The sequence below is a fragment of the Cupressus sempervirens genome, chromosome 5, assembly GCF_028749045.1.
Source record: "Cupressus sempervirens isolate cs-2001-9-10 chromosome 5, ASM2874904v1, whole genome shotgun sequence".
Lineage (NCBI taxonomy): Eukaryota > Viridiplantae > Streptophyta > Pinopsida > Cupressales > Cupressaceae > Cupressus > Cupressus sempervirens.
The window spans coordinates 939,076,062-939,090,034 of NC_143122.1; positions in this window are offsets into that span (position 1 = coordinate 939,076,062).

Consider the following 13,973-nt stretch of genomic DNA (forward strand, 5'->3'; position numbering starts at 1 on the left):
CCTTCCACTAATCTCCTTTGGGGAGATTTAGATAGTCTAGTCACTCATGATACAATTGCAACCTTCAAACAACATGAATTAGATGTAGAAAATCCTATCAGAGAATATAAACAAAAGAATCTTGTTCATTTGATAGAAAGAGAAGGTGTTACCCTTGATGACATTAGAACTTCCACCCCAAGACATCCCACCCCTTCATGGTGTAAATATCCTAGTTAAAGTTTAGAAATAAGTTCATAAGAGTATGAGTGAGACTCCTTCTCAGAGCCTTCCATAGTTGACATGGATGTTGATGTCATCCACACTTATAGTTCCCAACCTAAGGTAGCTGATGAGTCATGTATAGGATTAGAAATTTGAACCCACATATTGCCTTAGTGGACAATTCTTCACTTGTTAGGAAAAATTCCAATTTGGGTAACTTAGAGGGATACTTGACAGACTCTAACTCTTCGATCACTAGAGATTATATCATTCACATTTATAACCTTGAACCAATCATTTACTTACCTCTTGTTCACCCTAACCTAATTGATTGGTCCCAACACTCTCAAGAACTTGAGCTCTTAACATTTCAAAATGATTATGAGATAGCTTGTTACTTGAATGTCATTAAACCTATAGTCTCTTCCACTAGTGAACCAGCTACCATAATGATAGAGCCAGGCATCAAGTACCTTAGTCACAAAATAAAAAGAAAATAAAATTAAAAGAATAGGAGTTTTGATGGTGAAAACCATTGTGTGGTGGTGTCAAAACAAAACAAAAAAGTAAAAAGAAATGATGTATCTATGGGTGAAAACCTCTCTGAGGTGCCTAAGGATGAGGTACTTGATCATCTCCCTAACTACTTTCAAGATAGATCTTTTTAGTGCATATTGAACCAACACAAGCAGTCAATTTGGGTACAAATGAGGCTCCACAAATAATACACTTAGCTTAGTCCTTGTCATCACAAGAAAAGGAAGCTTACACTAAATTCTTAGAGAAAAAGAAGATCAAATTTTCATGGAATTATTCATATATTCCAAGGTTGGACACTAATCTTATCATGCATCACTTGTCCATAGCTCTGAGTGTCAAACCAATTAAACAAAGATTGAGAAAGATGCATCCTCACATAGCTCTCCTACTCAAAGCAGAATTAGAAAAGTTATTGAGTGCCAGATTTATAAGAGCTATAGCTTATGCGAAATGGATCTCAAACATAGTACCTATATCTAAACATGAAAAATCCATTTGTGTATGTACAGATTTTTGAGATCTTAACAAATCTTTCCCAAATGATAATTTTCCACTTCCAAACATAGACATGATAATGGATATGACTAGGGGTCATGAGATTTATTCCTTGATGGATGGTTTTTCTAGATATAAGTAGATTAAGATAACTCCTGAAGATCAAGAAATTATTGCATTCACTTGTGCATAGGGTACCTATTGTTGGAATGTTATGTTGTTTGGATTAAAAAACATAGGAGCCACCTATCAATGGGCTATGACCACCATTTTTCTTGACATGATCCATAAAAACATGGAAGATTACATGGATGACACCTCGATCAAGTCTAAGAAAAGAGACACACACTTACATGATTTAGAAGTCATTATAAATCGCATGGAAAAATTTCAATTAAGGTTAAATCCTAAAAAGAGTTCATTTGGAGTCACCTCTAAAAAATTATTGGGATTCATCATTTTAGCAAGAGGAATAGAGGTAGACTTTGAAAAAGTCCAAGCAATCATAGACATGCCACCTCCTAAAAACGTTTTTCAAATGAGGAGTCCTCAAGGATGTCTTCAATCCATAAGGAGATTCATTTCACACTTGGCAGATTGAGCTCAACCTTACATCAAGAACTTACACAAAGGATTCAAATGTGTTTAGAATGAGGGTTTTCAAAAGAGCATAGATCAAATTAAGATATACTTGGAAAATCTTCCTATTTTAATGCCTCTTATCCCAGGGAAACCACTTATTCTATACATTTCAACGATAAAATCTTCCTTCGGGGCATTACTAGCTCAACTTGATGAACATGGGAAAGAAAGAGCAATATACTACATTAGTCACACTCTTGTTTCATATGAGCTTAACTACACTAGCATTGATAAAGTTTGCCTTGCAGTTGTGTTTGCTTCCCAAACGTTGTGACATTACATGCTTGTGCACACTATACACCTCATAGAAAATATAGATCCACCCTAGTATTTACTAGGCAAGGCTGCCCTCATCGATAGACTTGCTAAATGGATGATGACCCTTTTAGAGTTTGACATGGAGTACGTTGAGCATAAAGCAATCAATGGACAAGACATAGCATATCAATTGGCTGATTTCCCAATACAAGATAATGCACTTGTTCAAGTTGACTTCCCAAATGAACATCTCATGTATATGACTGAAAGAACATGGAAGATGTTCTTTGATGGATCCTTTATGCAAAACAATTCAGGAGTTGGTGTGTTGTTTGTTTCTCCTCATTCAAACATGATTCTTTTGTCTTATAAGTTATTGTTTCCATGTACAAACAACATTTCTGAGTGTGAAGCTTTAACAAATGGACTTAAGATGGCCATATAATGGAGAATCATAGAGTTACACATCTATGGGGATTTATAGCTGATAATCAACCAAATCAATGATGAATATCAAACAAAAAATGAGAAAATGGTACCTTACAAGCAAATGGTTGATTCCTTGAAATGGTACTTCACACATTTTTCACGTTTCAACAAATCCCTAGAGGAGATTACAAAGTATTTGATGCTATGGGTACACTCACTTCACTCCTTTAGTTAGAATGACATGAATCTAGATTTGAATTCATGTTGGAAGAGCTACATCACCCCATCTATGACTCCCAAGAAAGTCATGTCATTTGTATCTTTGTTGGTTGTGAGTCATCCCATTATGGTGCCATTTAATCATACCTTTGTGATGACATTATACCTAAAACCTTTAACCGATCTAAATACAAAAACCTTACCCGAAATGCCTCTCACCATTCCCTTATCTCTGGTGATTTGTATAGGAGGGGTCTAGATGGAACACTTATTTAATGCTTAGAAAGGGATGAATCTGACCAAGTGTTAGTTAACATCCATGAGGGCATCTATGGGGGACATTCCAATGGTCTTTCCATGGATGAAAGGTTTCTTAGGGTGGGGTACTATTGGACTACGATGCAAATTGATGCAGTGGCTTTTGCAAAGTCATGTGAAAAGCGTCAAAAATATGGAAACTTGATACATGCTTAAGGTAGGGAGCTCATTCCTTCTATATCTCATTGGCCATTTCAGTGTTGGGCCTTTGACCTTGTTAGGTAGATTCATCCCAACTCATTAGGTGGACACAAGTTTATTAGCACTACTATTGATTACTTCACTAAATGGGTAGAAGTTGTCCCACTTTCTATTACCTCAAGCAAGATAGTCTCTCTATTCATTTTGAACCATATCATCTATTGATATGGAGTGCCTTTTGAGATTATCATTGAAAATGAAGGTCAAGTAAAAAATAAAGACCTTAAACAACCCTACAATAAATTCAAGATTAAATAACATTGGTCCTCCATTTACTTCCCGCAAGGAAATGGTCAAGCAGAGGCATCAAACAAAACCATTCTTAAAATCCTACATTGAACAATTTGTAAGAGTGGTAGACACTAGCACTTACAGATAAATTTGACTTTGTGGGCCTATAGAATGAGTATTTGTACTCCTACTGGGGCTACACCTTTTTCCCTTACATATGGCACTAAAGTAGTGTTACCTTTAGAGGTTGAGATTCCTTCACTTAGAGTTTCCTTCAAAGGTCTAGTTACAGATGAAGACTACCACACCATAAGACTTCAAGAGTTAGAATTTTTAGATGAGAAACGTCAAGCATCCTTTGACCATATGAGGGTTTATCAAAAGAAAATGTCCAAAGCCTTCAACAAAAGGGTTCACCCTAGAGGATTCCAAGTGGGAGATCTTGTCCTACATGAATTTTAAGAATAAAAAACATAGAGATCAAAAGGGCAAATTTGAACTTAATTGGCTTGAACCTTACATCATTACAACAACTTTTGGGTCAGGTGCTTATTTACTGTCTATAGCAGTGGGAGAGTAGCTCCTTGATCCTATCAATGTCTTGCACCTAAAGAACTTCTATCCATGATTCCCATTCTATCTAGAGGCATTCTTTTTACATTCTTATGGATCCTTAAAAAAATCCAAAAAAATGATATATTGTCAAAAAATTTGAAAATCATAAATGTCCTGAAAAAATGATCATCTTAGTGAAAACCTAGCAATATCTGCTTTGATATATCTCCAAAAAAGTTATATATTTTAAAATAAACAAACAAATAAATAGTAATAATTTTGCAATAAAATCTAAGTGGCAAAAACCTAGAAATGGGGGCTACTTGAGGCTTTTGCACCTTTGTTTCTTAGTGCATGTCCTTGACACTTAGCCTTTCTCCATCATGCCTTGTCCTTGTTGCCTTGTCTAGGGGGCATAATTGTGTTATCCTTGGTCTCTTAGATGCATTAATCTTTAGGACACCTCATAAATGGTGTTTTTTTTTAACACCGCCCCAAATGTATTTTTCAATACAACCCTTGACATCGAGTGTTTTTCAACACTTATTGATTTGGTCTTACCCAGTTTTGTCATGTGATCTTACCTAGTTGCAAGAATTCAATCCTTATCCTTGAAACTCAGTATCAGTTAACATACTTAAATTTTTAAATACACCAGTTAATGCTTGAGCTATGTCATGATATTTTCTTTGTGTGCTGACTGTTATTAATTTTGGTTGAGTGTCTTTGTCTAATAAGTCTCTCCAGTATGCATAGATAGAGGACTTGGGACATGGGTCATGTTTTTATTTTCTTTCTTCTTGTGGGTGTGGTCTTGAAACTCAAGAGTGTCTCTTTTTGTCCCCTTGAAACACTTACGAGATTTGAGGCATCATACTTGACTTTTTTGCATAGCCTTTCTTATGGTCCTCCTGAAATCTATGCCTTGATGCAAGCATGGTTTTGCTACATTAAATTGGGTAAGCTAACATTGAAGTCATTTTGACCTTTATATCTTTGATGATTATGTTAGAATCTTTCCACATTCCAATCTGATATAAATCACATTCATATCTTCATAGTTGTGCTTTTGACTAGTGATGATTATGTGATTTTCTGATGTCCGTTCATAATGGCCTAATGATAAAAATAAGTTCCTTAACATTCTCTAATAATGATGAACACAAAATCCTATGTTACAGTTGCTCTATTATAAGTACACCTTTGCATTTTCATGTAGCTTGTATTGTTAGATTTCATGTTAATTAGCATTTTTAAGCTGCATTATGAGTTTGAGAGGGTTTTTTTTCCTTCATATTTCTTGTGTACTTTTAATCAAATATGGTCATTTTTTTATCTTCTTTCATGATCTTAATCAGAATTTTCTATCTTAAACAATTGATTGATTTTGGGGCATTCTCTTTCTTAAGGAAAATTCTCTTTCTTCTCTCCATTTCTTTCCACCTCCTCCAAACTTCTATCTTCCATTCTATTTCACCCCACTTCTTTTCTTCTAATTCAACCTTGGGGCATAATATTTCATGCTTGATGATCTACGTTGGTTTCGTGATCCTTGTATCTTTCATCTTACATCAAGAACTTTATATTTAGTTTGATTTGATTAAATTTATCATTTTCTTGTTTCTCTTCTATCTCATTTCAATTTTGATCATGAGGGGGTAGTACCTATCAAACTTTAATCCTTGATTCAACTTTATCAATCCTATCAATTGCTCCACTTGAGGAAACCTTACTTGAGATTCTTATCTTGGACATGTCAATTACCTATTTACAGGAGTGTTGACTTTGTCTTTTCCAATTAGTTTATCTTTGTCCTGATGTGTTCTTGTTCGTCGATCACACATCTAGGTTGTTTTGTGATCCCAAATAGATCTCATACTTCAATTGCATTCTTTGACTACATATGTTCCCATAAAGATCACACATATCCAAGCAGTTTGCCTCCTCATCAAAGAGAGTATAATTTATATTTTTAGAATTGATCATCTAAGGTTCTACATGATTAACAAAAAATGATGTATGCATGAAAACCCAACTTGTCGAGAGCACGCGTAAACAAGTAAATGCTAGTTGCACATGATGTATATCAAGATTCAAGTAAAATCAAAATAGAACTAATCTAACTTGAGTTTTATAACTAATACAATTGAAAGACAATAGTCCCCATGCATCCTCAGAGCAACTCAACAATGGCACTCACAAGAGGCCTTGTTGGTGCTCTCAATAATTAGGGATGTGGATATGCTCTCCCCAAATACAACTATGATTGAATCCCTTCAAAAAAATTTGAATGAATGCAAGAATGCAAATATGAATCTATACTAAAATGTATATAGAATACCTTCGAGAAATGGCTATGAGTAAGCTAAACTCAAAGGATTCTAAAGGATTTGAATGTGGAAATGAGGAGCAATGAAGTAAACTAATAATGCTATGCTAATATGAAAATGTGCAAGAACTAGGAATTGAAACAATGCATACTTACAACTACCAAAAGTTACCTCTAAGCATAAAAATCTCTAAGAAAGCTCTAACACTATACTAGCATGATAACAATGCAATGGAGGAGATGAAAAATGCTTGAGACAAGGGCTCTATTTATAGGCTTGAGGGAGATCTTGAGGAGGTGGCATCTATGTGGCATCCACATAGGTGCCACAAGGGAGATAGATGGGCTAAAGGGACAAGCCATACAAAGGTCAACATAAGTCTTTTATGATTAAGATGGCTCAAGATGTGCTCACACATGTTAGCAACCTTGGGGAAAGGAATGAGGGGGACAAAGGTGTAAGAGGCTTTTGGAGGAATTAATGAAAGTGGGGCTTTCTTGGGCTTTGATTTCTCACACATGTGTGAGCAACCACTTAGGGTCTAAAAGGTGTTTAAGAGGGTATTTAGGATAATGAAGTGAGATTAACTAGTGGGTAGGGTTAGAAGGATGAGAGTGATGGATTGTAGGCTAGGCTTTAGGATTTAATTTAATCATAGGATTATAGAATTTAATAAAGTGGAGGAAAATTAAATAAATTAGAATTTATTTAAAAGGGTATTTATGGAGCACTATGCATTACATAAATTTAACACATTAGGGGGAAGTATTCAAATTAAATTTAAATACATTAGGGAAGTGAAACTATAAATTTAATTAAATTAGTAGAAGAATATGAAAAATGTAATTAATTAATAAATAATAAATTATAGTGTCAATGGAAATATCAATAAACTAATATAGTATTTTGGGATGATTTTAAGCGCCTACATTTTTCCCCTCTTTGATGTGATGTCAAGATGACATTATATCAAAGAAAAGAAAATATAGGTTGCCCTAGAGAGGAGATAAGTTCTAGGAGTTGTGTTGTAACAACAACGTGGAAGGAGGGTGTCCCCTGGAGGAAATGGATTAAAAGAGGAATGTATTTTGCCCCATTTTCTTGAAAATAGACATGGGAAGGAAAAGGGAAAGAGAAAAGGCTTAAAAGATGACCTTGCATGAAGTGTCGGTAAGATTGGAATGAAGCTAGGTGAATTGGATAATGATAAAGAAAGGTGGGACTATCAGGAGAAAATCCAAACTCTATCATCAACTGTCAAAGCTACAAAACCTCTTGACTAGCCAATACAACTACCCTATATTTTTCCTCTGTAGATGATAATGCGTGAGCATGCTGCTTCGTGCAAGACTATGTGATAGGACCAAAATCAAGATAGAGTACAAAACTAGAAGTAGACTTGTGATCATCAATATCACCAACCCAATCTAAATCTGTGAAACCAACAATGTGAGGATCCTCTAATGTATAGTGTATGCCATAACATGTTATACCTCTAATATAACTCAAGATACATTTGGTATCTTGCTAATGACTCTCATGAGGATCATGGGAGAATTGAGAGACAAGTCCAACTGCAAAGGAAATATCAGGATGTGTGTGTGTTAGGTACAACAAACTGCCCACAAGCTATCTATATCGAGTGGAATCTAGTGTAGGAGTATAGCAAGTCGTAGATAAAACAACACCTAACTGAAAAGGTGTGGGAGAAAGCTTGCAATCAAGCATGTTGAATCTCTGAAGCATATCAAGAGCATACTTCTACTGGAGTGTATTTATCCCATTCAAAGACTTAAAAACCTGTAGGCCCAAAAAATAGTGCAGAAGTCTAAGATATGTCATCTCAAATTGCTCTCTCAATGCTAGTTGAACACTCTGTATCATGGAGACTGAACTTCCTGTGATGATGAGGTCATCAAAATAAAGCACAAGTACCAATAAGTTAGCCCATGACGTTGAATGTTAATTGTAGGATCATAATGACACCAAGTGAATTGCGAAGCAAGCAAGAAGGAATCCATCTTCTCATACTAAGCCCTAGGGGCCTATTTGAGACCATATAAAGACCTCTGAAGTCGATATACTAATGAAGAGTCCTACACAAATCCATAGCCCTATCCCACTCTAAGTGTCTTGTTGCCTATGAAAAACTCTATAGATAATTTGAAATGGCATGACTTAAGAGGCAACTACCTGCAGTCTGAGCACAAGTGTGACGAGCATCAATAGGATCACCTACCAAAGGTCCTACCACATCGACAGTATCATGAGCCCACTTAGGAATTCACAGAACATCTAGTGGAGGTGGTGAAGGGGGATCAATATCTAGATCTTCCTTAGAGGATGCATAATCCTATAGAGGAGTAGAAGAAGTACTGGGTAGTGAGAAAGAAGCTAGAGATGGAGGATCCATTAGAGGATAACTCTCATCAAACTAAACATCTCATTGAAACAAGACATCTTTGGAATCAGGATCAAACAAGATGTACACCTTCACATTCTCACAGTAGGCAACTAAAATGAGTGGTCAATTCTTCTTCTCCATGGATTTCCACTAAGCATATGGAATAAATGCCCAAGCCTCACTACCAAAAATGAAGAAAGTAGAGACATCATGTTTGACATGAATCCAAGCCTCCTCAGGAGTCATGTGTCATAATACCTTGTTAGGCATCTAATTTTGAATAAAGTTGGCACAATTGACAGGTTTAGCCTAGAATGAAGAACTCATAGATCTAGATTGAATCATACAATTGGCCATCTCCTGTAATATCTTGTTCTTTCTCTCTATAACCCCATTCTATTGAGATGTATAGGAAATGAAGAACAAATGATGTAAACCATGCTTAGTGCAAAAATCTCTAAAATATTGATTCACATATTCCCCCCATTACCAGTACGTATATGCTTGACAGAAAGACCATACTACTTCTCCACAAATGTCTTAAAGATTTGAAAGGAATTAAAGACATTAGACTTTTACTATGACAAGCTTGGAACTGACTTTCTAATGATATCTCATTTTCAAAAAATGGAGTCTGTATGCCCAAGATATGAGCAAAAATTTGAAGGTATGTCCAAACAAATCCTAAGGAGGTGATAGGAATGGTGATGCAATGCTGACATGGAGCTAACATCAATAAGTGACGAGCCCAAATTTGACAGTCAAATGACCATTGAGGAAAAAAATTCCAAAACAATGATCCCTGTCAGATAAAAATCTAGCCACTGGAAACATGCCAAAAAACCAAGGGCCAGTGCTAGATTAAAAAGCGGTGGCCAAAAAATAAAGCATGTGGAAAAAATGTTTTCCAAGAAGACAAAGATTTCCTCATACACCACCTGTGAGAAAAACACATGCCAAAGGAGCATGTAACAGTCTACGTGAGTAATCAACCTATAAAGGGAATGCGATAGGTAAAGGTGGACAAGCCTTAAAGGAAGGATGGAGGCATGCACCTTTCCAAACTCAACATGTGCTCTCAATCAATGAGCTACACAAACAAGTTGTAGGGGCCAACATGGACAAGGATCCACTAGTTGGGCATCAACTGCATTGGTCTCCCTTGAATTTGCCAAAGTACTCCTTTAGGCAGTGAAAATAAATTCAATGCTCCACAAAACATAATCCCATTAAAAAATTGCAGTGAAGAGCTTGATGTGGACTAAAATACCGAGCTCCAAAAAAAATGTCACAAAAATCACTAAAACATGGGCCTCATGTCATAGTTTGTTTCGTTGATTAAGCTTTGAACATGGTGACCCATGAAATCACAAGTGTTGATGTGGTGCTTCAAAACCCAAGGCAAGTGCCTTAACTACTAATCAATACCCATAAAATTGCCCACAGACCAACAAAAAGGGTGCAAAACACATTGATTAAAATGGTGAATAAGGAGGGGGAGGTAGGCATAGACTTCAAGATGTAATATCTACCAAATAATCCCATGCATGTGCTTGTAAGGTTTAGACATAAGCTCCATAATTACCATTTCCACACCTACAACTCTAGTTAACCATGCTAATCAAGCTACCATTACTGACACCCAAGGCAAAGCCAACAATCAATGCAATAGGATTCTAGCTAGCTCCTCCTATATCTTCTCCCAAAGAAGTAAAGAGAAAGACCAACATAACCAAAAAGAAAATGGTTATAACCAGCTTCCATGCTCCATCCACATCCAAATACAAGGCTATTAGAAGTTGCTGCCCCCAAACATGATACAAAAAACACCCACAAAAATATTATTATTGCATCCCCAATAACAAGTGTTACCATCCCCATATTCTTGTGACTCAAAAAAGAAACAAAGAAATCGAGGATTTTTGGCCAATACCGTTGAGAAAATAATAGGGACTAGGCAATTAAAATTGCCAATACAAGAGAAAGTCATTCAACACTCATAGAAAAACAAAATTTCTTTTGTAGAATCTCCAAAAACTCCAATTTGTAGGTCGACCCTCTCAAAAGAAGACCCACAGGTCCTAAAGAAGGCTCACGTGCTTAATAAGGAAAGAGAAGAACCATGAGGAATAATAACTCTTTATAGCCTTCTCATCCTCTAAATTTTAAAAAGATGCCCATGTTGGGTAGTGATGTGATTAAGCATATTGCATCCAACTTTAAAACTGCAAATAGGACACACTACAGATTTTCCCTCATAGCAGTATTCTTCAAATGAGAACAAATAGAAGCAATGTCATAGTCCTCATTATAGTAGGGGCAAGGGAAATCTGGGTGTACATCCTCCTCAACCTCAAAACCATCAAAACTATGTTGAAAATGGTGGGAAATGGTACAAAGTTTGTCCCACAAAAAAAGCATGAACCCCAAAATTTCGCTCAATCCATACTAGGGCATTGTGCCCAAAAAATCGGGGATGGTTTGCAATTTTTTTAAGGTGGGGCCATCAAAGAAGGAAGGATCAGCGATGGTGGAGCATGCAACACTCTTTTCTTAAAAAAGATTTGTGCTTTGCCCAAAAATAAAGCCGCCAAAGATGATGCTAAAACCACTTGAGTAGGGGTATGACATGCTTAAGGAAAAAACAAAAAAATGTCCTCTAGCTTTCTAAAAATAACCTCCAATTGCATGCACTCTGGAAAAATAAAATTTTCTGAAAATTCTTAATAATTTTTTTGCCTCGAAGTGTGTGCCCAGGCTGAAACGATCTGGGTACAAAAAACTTACCTCAGATTTCAACAACATCCAAACTGGACATATTTTATATGGAAATGGGGGTTTTCATGCACTCTGAGCTCAATAGTGATGTCCATTTGGGCTCAAAGTGCTCCAAAAAATAGGTCTCCCCCCCCCCCCCCCCCCCATATCCAATACAAAAAACCTTTGAAAGCCATAGATCTAAAAACCAATGCCAAATCTCTCAAGAACATAATAGGGGCATGAAGATCTAGAGCTCTGATACCATGTTTAAGTTGATGAAAGAAAAACCCCACAACTCCCAAGAATCACCTGCATGCAAACACCTAATACAAAAGAGAGAGACAAAAATCTATGGAGGCAAGAATTACCAAATCCATAGATGAGACATTCTTGATGAGAAAAAAAGAGATTGCTATTATCAACAATGTCTCATCTATGGATCTGGAAATTCTTGCCTCCATAGCTTTTTGTCTCTCTCTTCTATAACAAGTATTTGTATACAAGTGAGTCTTGGGAGCAATGGGGTTTATCTTTCATCAACTTCAACAGTTTGTATGACTTTGGTATGATCACCCCTAAAGGTGTGATGAATAGAATTCCTACACCTAAACCATGATGTGTACACGAGACATAAAAATAGAACTTCCATGTGGTTGGCTCTATTTGAAGGATGTGTGTGTCTAGAAAATATGCTAAGATAGGATTCAAGCTTTCCAATGGTGTGTCTACTAACTGATCAATAATGGCTTGTTCTTTGATAGCCTTCCTATCAATATATTCTATGTTGAACTCACTCAAAATCATTACCCACTTGGCTAGTATGTTTGTTAATGTTGTTTTTCTCATAAGGTACTTGAGAGGATATATTTTTTGGCTATGAGATTTACCTTATGGGTTAAGAGGTAGTGGCATAGCTTTTGGGAAGCAAAAACTACTACCAAACATGCCTTCTCAATGAAAGTGTAATTGAGCTCAGAATTAACCAGAGTTTGACTAATGTAGAAGAGAGCTCATTCCTTTCCTTGGTCATTTTCTTATGCCAATAGGGATCCTGTTGATTTATCTATGAGGGAGATATACAAAAACAAAGGTTTGTGTTGCATAGGAGATGCCAAGATAGGTGGATTCATTACATAATTCTTGAGGAGGTCAAAAGTTGTTTGACACTAATTATCCCACTTGAAGACTACATCTTTGTGGAGGAGGTGAGTGAAAGGCACACATTTATCAACCAATTGAGATATGAATATTTGAATAGACTGAAGTCTCCCTTAGAGAGAATGTAGCTAGCTCATGTTTTTGGGAGGTTTCGTGTCAACAATAGCTTGTACTTTTTCAAGATCTACCTATATCCCTTTGGTAGAGATAATTTAGCCTAGGAGTTTTCCATATTGTACCCCAAAAGCACACTTCTAAGGATTCAACCTAACTTTGAATGCTTCTATATGAGTAAATATTTTATCTAGAATTGGCAGATGAGCTTGATGGGTATGGGATTTTGCTAGAATGTCATCTACATAATCCTCCATAAATTTATGCATCATGACATGACATATTCTTATCATAGCTCATTGATATGTGGCACCTACTTTCTTATGACCGAAGGGCATAACATTCCAACAGAATGTTCCCCATGCACATGTGAAGGTTTTTTCCTTGGTCTTCAGGTGCTATCTATATTCGATTATAACTAGAGAAACCATCCATGAGAGAGAACATAGAATGTCATGTTGTTAGGCCGACAATGACATCAATGCTTGGTAAGGGAAAGTCATCTTTGGGACACGACTTATTGATATTATGGAAATCAATACAGATCCATATGCTACCATCCTTTTTTGCAATAGGCACAATTTTTCAGATCCATGAAGCATAGGCAAATGGCATGATGAAGTTGGTATGAATTAACTTCTCCAAATCTATTTTGACTAATAGTGCTATATGTGGATGCATTTTTCTGAGCTTGTGTTTGACTAGTTTATCCTCTGGAGCAATATTGAGATGATGAAGAATCAGATAAGGATCTAAACTTGACATATCAACATAAGACTATGAAAAATTGTTTCATCTTTCATTAAAGAAGTGAGTGAATTCACTTCTTTCGTATGAAGTTAATGACTAAGCTAGGGGAATAATTCTGGGTTTTGCCTATGTCCCAATATTGAATCTCTTTGTTGGCTCAATTAGAATAGATGAACTCTCTTTTTAATATTAAGGTAAAGTATCAATTATCTCATCATTGGGTGCCACAATTGGGTTTTTACCATTAGATACGTCACTTCTATTCTTTTTTTTATCAAGAGGTGTCACAACGTGGTTTGGGTTGCTAGATTTTTTATATGCTTGACCCCTTTTCATGTGACTGAGATAATTGATACCTGACCCAT